The 9,399-nt window shown below is 34.3% G+C and overlaps 1 long non-coding RNA gene across 1 annotated transcript; it reads right to left on the bottom strand.

The window, feature by feature from the left end:
* Positions 1-456: 456 nt before the first annotated feature.
* LOC143059874 (uncharacterized) lies at positions 457-8,185 on the bottom strand. Its single transcript, XR_012973650.1, has 2 exons — positions 2,251-8,185; positions 457-1,495 (listed from the first exon to the last, which is right to left on the bottom strand). It is a non-coding gene; the product is annotated as an uncharacterized LOC143059874 (long non-coding RNA).
* Positions 8,186-9,399: the final 1,214 nt, after the last annotated feature.

Consider the following 9,399-nt stretch of genomic DNA (forward strand, 5'->3'; position numbering starts at 1 on the left):
GTGAGCTTAAAACTAGAAATTTATATACCTATAAATTTGCTTCCATTTGGTCTCATCAGTCAGGGTAGGAATCAAATTCATGGTTTCAAGAAATATCTATATCATCTGACTTTCCCTGAGACCTTCCTGGTTCTAAAAGTTAGTACATAATTGTTAATGTACATAACTATTCCAAACTTGAGCTTTTAATTTTTTAAAAATCATCAATTTTTATTTTCATTTCAAAAATTGTATTCAGAGGATATTTAATATTTGACAACAAATAAAAATAAATAATTCTAAGTTTAATTTAAACTGAACCAGGAAAGTTTCGACCTGCCAGTTAAGCATTAGGACATGCAAGTATTTACATATATATATGAACATAAATACAATAAAAATTTGATGCCTGAAAACTGTAGAAGCAAGACAAAATACTCTACCAACTGAGGATTACCCCATACAATTTAGCTAATCTATTGGGAGTCCTCAAAACAAAATTATATACATAAAATAATATACAAAAAGGTGAGTTGACCAAAGAAATAAAAAACAATACCTTATACACAACAAACAAGCAAGTAAAATGTCATATGAAACAAGTATTAACTATTATATTAATTTTACACAGTATTTTCAGAAAATTTCCAAATCTTCAACTGTCCATGTTTTATGGGTGAACAGAACTTCAGCTGATAATGTGATTAAACTTTTGTCGTATACATCCTTTGTATAGTGTAATTCATTAGTTTGAAGTGCAGATTTTGAATATTCTATAGGAAAAGTATGATTTAAGGCGTATAATACAAGCATATCAATAACAATATAGACTAGCTACATCCCTTTTTGATATTTATCCCATGGCTTTTTTTCAAGATGCACTTTATATTTTCTTATCAAGTTAGTTATAAGAATAGAGGATGTGGTATGATTGTCAATGAGACAGTCATCTGGAAAGGTTCCAAGTACAAATAAAAATTTATCTACAGGTTACCGTACGGCTTTCAACAATGGACAAGAATCCACAACATAAAGTAAGCTGTAAAAAGCCCCTAAACAAGAAAATGTGACACAATTCAAGATAACAACAAACCTTTATAAATTTAGATTTACCTTTATAAATCAAGGCATCATGCATCCCCTGTAGGTCGATATTAACAGAGATTTTCATATACAATGCTATAAACCTCTTTATATAAGCAAAAGTAATACATGCATATAACTGCCAATAAGTGCACTCTAAATCTAAGACTACTTTTTAACTCATGTAATTTATATCAAAAGAGCAAAACCTAAGAAGATATAATTGTAACAGGATGCTGTTATAGATGTCCAAAGAAACACAAATTGAATTCTCCTTCAAATCAAAAACTATCTCCAGGGCCTGTATAATTCTAGAAATGCCCCTCAGGGCACTAACCTTGTATGATCAGTGAATGTGCCTTGCTAAAACATAGGGTAATCCATGATTACAAAGTTCGCCTCATCTGCAACATTCTTTGTACCTAAGACAAACCTATAAAACACAATAATTCATAAAAGTAAGAGCTTTACCTAAGGAGGGTCAACTATGCATGAAATGTAGGTCAAATTACATGATCCTAGACCATATAGTGACTGAGAAATGAACTCGACATAAACTTTAACCAAAGTCAATCAAGCATGAAATGTAGGTCAAATTGACCTATTTTGGTATGCATGCTGACAGGCTCCCAAAGTTACATCCCCACATCAAGTGACACGATCCTAGGTCATAAAGTATCCGAGAAATGAACTCGGATGTAAACTTTAACCAAAGTCAATAAAAGCATGAAATGTAGGTCAAATTGACCAATTTTGGTATGGATGTTGCAGGCTCCCAAAGTTACACTCCCACATCAAGTTATATGATCCTAGGCCACATAGTATCTAAGAAATGAACTTCGACGTAAACTTTAACCAAAGTCAATCAAGCATGAAATGTAGGTCAAATTGACCTATTTTGGTATGGATGCTGACAGGCTCGCAAAGTTACATCCCCACATCAAGTTACATGATCCTAGGCCACATAGTATCTGAGAAATGAACTCGGACGTAAACTTTAACCAAAGTCAATCAAGCATGAAATGGAGGTCAAATTGACCTATTTTGGTATTGATGCTGACAGGCTTGCAAAGTTACATCCCCACATCAAATTACATGATCCTAGGCCACATAGTATCTGAGAAATGAACTCGGACGTAAACTTTTAACCAAAGTTAATCAATGTGTACTTACATTTTTGATACTTACCAATCACTTGGTGTGAAAGTTGAAGGAGCCTTCCTTTTTCTCTTGCCAGTTTTGAGTGATACAACTTCTATTAATTCATTATTATTACAGGTTCAAGATAGGAATTAAATATTAAACAAGATGAACTGTGAGCTATTACTCACAAAAGTCTACCCCCGCTAACCATATCATTATAGGATCTGCAAGTTCGTAAACAGGAAGTAGAAGAGCAGCAGACCTGAAAACCACTTAAACAATACAGCACCCCAACCTGATACTTGATAACAAATATCTAATAGCTGTAATACATAGTAGTTGAGAAAAGTGTTACGAAAATTTTTCATTAATATCCCTGTCTAATTTATGTACTAAGTCCGTAAACAGGAAGTTGAAGAGCGACAGACCTGAAAACCGCTTACACAGTACAGCACCCCAACCTGATGCTTGATATCAAATATCAAATAGCTGTGATTCATAGTAGCAGAGAAAAGTCTTACGAAAATTTTTCATTAATACCCCTATGTCTAATATATGTACTAAGTCTGTAAACAGGAAGTAGAAGAGCGACAGACCTGAAAACCGTTTACATGGTACAGCACCCCAACCTGATGCTTGATACCAAATATCTAATAGCTGTGATACATAGTAGTTGAGAAAAGTGTTATGAAAATTTTTCATTAATACCCCTATGTCTAATATATGTACTAAGTCTGTAAACAGGAAGTAGATGAGCACCAGACCTGAAAACCACTTACACGGTACAGCACCCCAACCTGATGCTTGATACCAAATATCTAATAGCTGTAATACATAGTAGCTGAGAAAAGTGTTACAAAAAAGTGTTACGGATGGACTGACAGAGGACGGTGTTACGGCCAGAAATCGCCTTTAAATTGTAGCCAACAAAAGACACAAATCAATAGTAAAATTTAACAACATTTAATATACAAAAGTTTACAAAAGGTATTAAACAAATATTACTGTTAACTTAACTGTCAAAATATGAGTCCAATCTGTTATCTTTATCTGTATCCGGAAATCTTTCGGAATCCAATTTGAATATTACGTTCACTACTAATGTCACAATCCAGTATGATGTTGTCTTTAGAATAAAAGTGTCAATCCAAATGCTATGAATACTAATGTCTATCAATGTCTATGTCCAAGTTTAATTATGAGAGTTTAACTTTAGTGTCTGTATATATAGTGTTGTCATGGAAAATTCTAGAACACTCTATAATGGAACATTGTGGAAAATCCTGGAAAGTTTAAGGATCATTCTAGAAAGTTCCAATCATTCTGTGATTGTTCCAGTGATTCCTAAACTGCACAGTTATAAGATTATTTGGTAAACAACTATCAGGCCATACAACACAAATTAGGCCAACATAAATAAACATAATAATTACAATATCATAACACCTCCCCCCTTAAAAGAAGTTTTAGTGTAACAAAAACTTATCATGAATAATATGAACAAAAATACATAATATATACAAAGTGATTTAATAAGCTCTAGATAAAGCATCAGCTATTACATTATCTTTACCCTTAATATGTTTTACAATTACATCATATTCCTGTAACAATAAACTCCACCTAGTCAACCTCTGATTCTTGTTTCTCATTTTATGCATGAAGGTGAGAGGATTATGATCAGTATAAACAAGAATAGGATATACAGTGGGATTCAAATATACATCAAAATGTTGAAGTGCTGACAACATTGCAAAACACTCTTTTTCAATAGTTGAATAATTTTTCTGATGTTTATTTAATTTCTTAGAAAAATATGATATAGGTTTTTCAACATTATCATCTGTCTCTTGATATAAAACAGCTCCTATTCCTACATCGCTTGCATCAACGGCAAGTTTAAATTGTTTTTCAAAGTCTGGAGTAATCAGAACTGGACTATTAATTAAAAGTGATTTGCTATTTTCAAAAGCTTTTTGACAATTTCCGCTCCAGATAAATTTAGAATATTTCCGTAAAAGATGAGTCAATGGTTGAACAACAGTAGCAAAATTTGAACAAAATTTTCTGTAAAATCCAATCATGCCTAAATATCTCATAAGTTGTTTTCTATTTGTAGGAGGTGGAAATTTGGAAATAGCTTCCACTTTAGCCATAATAGGTTTTACTTGACCTTGGCCAACTGTATGCCCTAAATAATCAACAGTGGCCTGACAAAATTCACTTTTACCAAGATTAACAGTCAAATTTGATTTTGACAATCTATCAAAGGTATCATATAAATGTGTTAAATGCTGTTCCCAGCTATCACTACATACAATAAGATCATCAATATAAGCATAACAACGGTCTAAATCTTTTATAACATTATTGATCATTCTTTGAAATGTAGCTGGAGCACTTTTCATGCCAAATGGCATTACAGTATATTGAAATAAGCCATTTGGTGTAACAAAAGCTGATATTTCACGAGCTCTCTGTGTCAATGGAACTTGCCAATAACCTTTCAATAAATCAAATTTGCTCACAAATTTTGCTTGACCAATATTGTCAATACAATCGTCTATCCTTGGAATCGGATAGGAATCAGATTTTGAGACTGAATTTACTTTTCTGAAATCAGTCACGAAACGAAAAGTTTTATCTGGTTTTGGCACAAGGAGACAAGGAGAGCTCCATTCACTGTTACTCGGCTCAATAATATCATTGTCAAGCATATATTTAATTTCTTTTCTCATAACTTCAAGTTTGAGTGGATTGAGCCTGTAAGGATGTTGCTTAATTGGACAAGCATCTCCGACATCAACATCATGACAAACAGCAGTGGTTTTGTTTGGCACATCTGGAAAAAGATTTTTAAAAGAAAATACCAAAGTTTTTATTTCTTCTCTACGATCAAAAGACAGATGTGCAAGTTTTGAATCTAAATTTGACAAAATTTCTGAATTTTTCAATCTAACTGTCTCTTCCATAGTTTTACAACTAAAAATTGGTTCAATTACATCTGGTTTGTCATGATTGTTCTCAAATTTAACCATGCCTAAAGTGGCAACTGGTTTACTATCACATAGAACATTAGTACGCTCAAAATATGGTTTTAACATATTAATATGACACACTCTATTTTGTTTGCGCCGACCTGGAGTTTTTACAATATAATTCAAATCATTAATTTTACTCTCTATTGTATAAGGACCACAATATTTAGCCTGTAAAGGATGTCCAGGGACTGGCAAAAATACAAGTACCCTATCACCAGGCTCAAAAACTCTGTCCCTGGCATCTTTATCATACCATATTTTCATCTTGTTCTGTACATTTTTTAAGTTTTTCTGAGCAATTTGACAAGCAGTATACAATTTTTCTTTAAATCTAGATACATAGTCTAAAAGATTCAAGTCAGTATGTTCAGTAAGCCACTTTTCCTTAATCAATTTTAACGGTCCCCTTACAGTATGGCCAAATACCAACTCAAAGGGACTAAAACCAATGGATTCTTGAACAGCCTCTCGGACTGCAAAAAGTAGAAAGTGAACTCCATCATCCCAGTCTCTGTCAAATTGAAGACAAAAAGTTCTAATCATGTTCTTCAATGTCTGATGAAAACGTTCTAAGGCACCTTGAGATTCTGGATGGTACGCACTTGATCTATACTGAGCAATCCCTAACTGGTACACTACTTGCTGAAATAGACCTGACATGAAATTTGATCCCTGGTCGGACTGTATAGACTTAGGAAGTCCTACTAATGTGAAAAATTTGATAAGTGCTTTGACAATAGTAGGTGTCTTGATATTTCTTAGCGGAATAGCCTCAGGAAAGCGGGTAGATGTACACATGATTGTCAATAAATATGCAATTCCAGTCTTGGTCTTTGGTAAAGGTCCAACACAGTCAATTAGAACTCTGCTGAAAGGTTCGTCAAAGGCTGGAATAGGCAGAAGAGGTGCTGGTGGTATTTTCTGGTTAGGTTTACCAACAACCTGGCATATATGACATGATTTGCAGTATTCTGCAACATCATTTCTAAGTTTAGGCCAGTAAAAATGCTGCAAGATCTTAAGGCAAGTCTTCCTTATACCTAAGTGTCCAGCCAAGGGGGTGTCATGGGCAAGACCAATAATTTCTTGTCTATAAACTTTAGGCACCACCACTTGGTATATCACTCTCCATTCCTCCTCTGGGGTAGCATCAGGAGGCCTCCACTTCCTCATTAAAATACTGTCCTGATGGTAATAGCATTCGGCCACTTTGTCTGCTTCCTCCTGTGGTTGAGCCCTCTGGCTGAGCTGAAGAACCTCAGGGTCTTTATGTTGTTCTTCGAGTAAATTATTTCGGTCTAATGAATGGCTGTTCACATCTGGCCATGGCATAATAACATTTTTGTTAACACTAGGTGGTTTTATAATAGCCTTTTCTGAGTTACCAGGATCTTCAATATCAGCTATAAAAGTGTCAGAAAGGTCCATGTAATCAAACTTGTCTTCTTGCAAATTCTCATTTTGTTGTTTTCTAGCCATCGCCCTAGTAACAACACAAGCTGGATACAATTCAGCATCATCTTCAGGTGATTTAACATCCACCACCGGTTCACTGGTAACAATTGGTTCTGCAACCACTTTGTTCCTAGCTAGATCATTTCCTAGCAATAATGTAACACCCTCAACAGGGAGATTAGGACGAACACCCACAATAACTGGTCCAGTTATCAAATCTGACTTCAGATAAATACGATGGAGAGGAACATCTATACAACCCATCTCTACACCTTGTAACAAAACGGAGGCACCAACAGAAGTCTTCTCGGACAAAGGCAACACACCTTCTAACAATAAAGACTGAGAAGCTCCAGTGTCTCGTAAAATCTTAATAGGCTGAAGAGTGGTATCATCAACAATAGAAATAAACCCATCAGACATAAAGGGTTTATATTCCTCCATGTAATCACAAAAACTGGACTTAAAAGCCTGACGCGCAGGGCATTCCAATGTACTGGTAATATAAGGTGTCGTACAAGCACTGGTCTTCGGCTTATTATCTCGTTCATTCTTCTTCTGAAGTCTAAAACAATCAGCCATCAGGTGACCAATCTTCTTACAATAAGCACAAGTCAGTGACTTCTTCTCAAAAGTATCAAATTTTGGACTAGACATATTATAACTGGACTGACTCTTATTCTGTGCAACAGGCTTACTATCAGTACGCTCAGTGCTTTGATTTTTGTAATTTCCACTTGAAGTATTAACATTTTGACCCTTGAAACTTCTTTTATGTGAAAGAGTATAATTATCTGAAATAACAGCTGCATCATGTATTGTCTCAACAGTTTTGTCGTCTAAATGTGTTTTTAAGTCTAAATGAACACATTGTTTGAACTCTTCTAATAACATCAATTGTCTTAGGTTATCAAAATTGTTATCTGTTTTCTTTGACGTAAGCCATTTATCAAATAGATCTTCTTTTTCCCGAGCAAATTCCACATAGGTTTGTGAATCAAACTTTTTATAAGATCTAAATTTCTGTCTATATGCTTCTGGTACTAGCTCATAAGCTTTCAAAACTTCCTGTTTCACCGTGTCATAATCGGAACTTTTTTCTGATGGAAGTGCGGAGTATATTTCAGCGGCCTTACCCTCAAAAACACTCTGTAGCATTGTAGTCCAATATGGCTTTGGCCAATTCAAACTACAAATGAACTATGAGCAATTTTCTCAAACTGTGGAAAATATTTATCGACTGTTTTTTTCACAAAATATTGCTGCATCAAAATATTCTGATTTCGACTGGACTTTAGTGTTGCTTTCTTCTTTGACCATTTCAATTTTCATTTTCTCCATCTCTAGCCTTTCCCTCATTTCAAGTTCTTTTAATTTAAATTCATCTTCTTTTTCCTTTTTATCCATTTCCAATCTTTCCTTCATTTTCAGTTCTGCCTGTTTTAATTTAAATTCATCTTCTTTTCTTTTCTCCATCTCCTTCAAATTCATTCGTTGACCGTGCACACATTTTTTGTATGAAGCGCTTCCACGCTTTATATAAAATGTGCTTCGGTCAACGCTTTTACACGCCGATTAAGTACAAAAAATATGCATTCAATTCTTAAATCAATGTGCATATAAACATGATAAACATCATAAACTCACAAGATTCCACAGGTGCACACGTCTTTCTTGTTATGAAATTTTTTATCCAGGTGTAAAGTCTATTCTTTTCTTTCCTTTTCCTTGAATTCTGTCCACAACTGTCCTTCTCATCTAGAGGGGGACTGTCATACTTGGTTCCTACTTCCTAAAGATAACACACATGAAAATCAATATTCAGCAGTTACAAAACTGTACACTAAATAATAATATATGTATGCAAGAGCAAAACAAGAAATCTGTGTGAACTGATGCTTATTAGTGATACTCCGCTCCCGAACTTTGGCGCTAAATACGGAAAATTGAATAATAGATAGAAATAAAATTGTATAATAATAACATCATGAAATAATGGGTGAGATATCACTGATGAAGATGCGTGTCAAAATTCTTTCAAATCTCCTTCCCAAGGGTATGAAGTTAAACTTGTAAATGTATCATGTGTATTGAGTCTGCAATGAAATTCTTGTTCCATATTAAATCTAACTTGAAACTATGAGCACAACTCTATACCCCACCCCTTTTTCCCTCTCACTTGCCTAACCCTATAAGTCATGAGACTGGAAATCCAGAGCATCCTATAGAAGGCAACAATAAAAGTTTAAAAATTCCATGGAAAATCTGGATTCTAGTCGCTTTCAGTAAACTTAAGATAAATTTGTGCTTGTATGTATATCTGTAGTTCATTAGGTAATTCTAAAGCCCTATGTATCTTTACAAACAATGTACCAGAAATTTAAAGTGGTTTAATAGGTTTTTGCTCGTTGTTGAAGGCTGTACGATATTCTTAAGTGGTTAATTTTGTATCTTTTGATCTCTGGTGGGGAGTTAGTACAAATAATTATGATGTCTAGGAAAGCTATTTTAAGCTTTTGCTTTGACGCCTTCCAGTGGATCAAAAGATGTGAAAATTGAAAAATACCCACAGCAGATGGCATGATTATCTTAACTATTGGAGAGTAGTCTTATTGGCAATTTGGAAATGATACCACATTTTATTATTTTAATACTACATGTATAAAGTGTGTCCATACATGTTGTAAGCCAGAGTTGT

The sequence above is a fragment of the Mytilus galloprovincialis genome, unplaced genomic scaffold, assembly GCF_965363235.1.
Source record: "Mytilus galloprovincialis unplaced genomic scaffold, xbMytGall1.hap1.1 HAP1_SCAFFOLD_33, whole genome shotgun sequence".
NCBI lineage: Eukaryota > Metazoa > Mollusca > Bivalvia > Mytilida > Mytilidae > Mytilus > Mytilus galloprovincialis.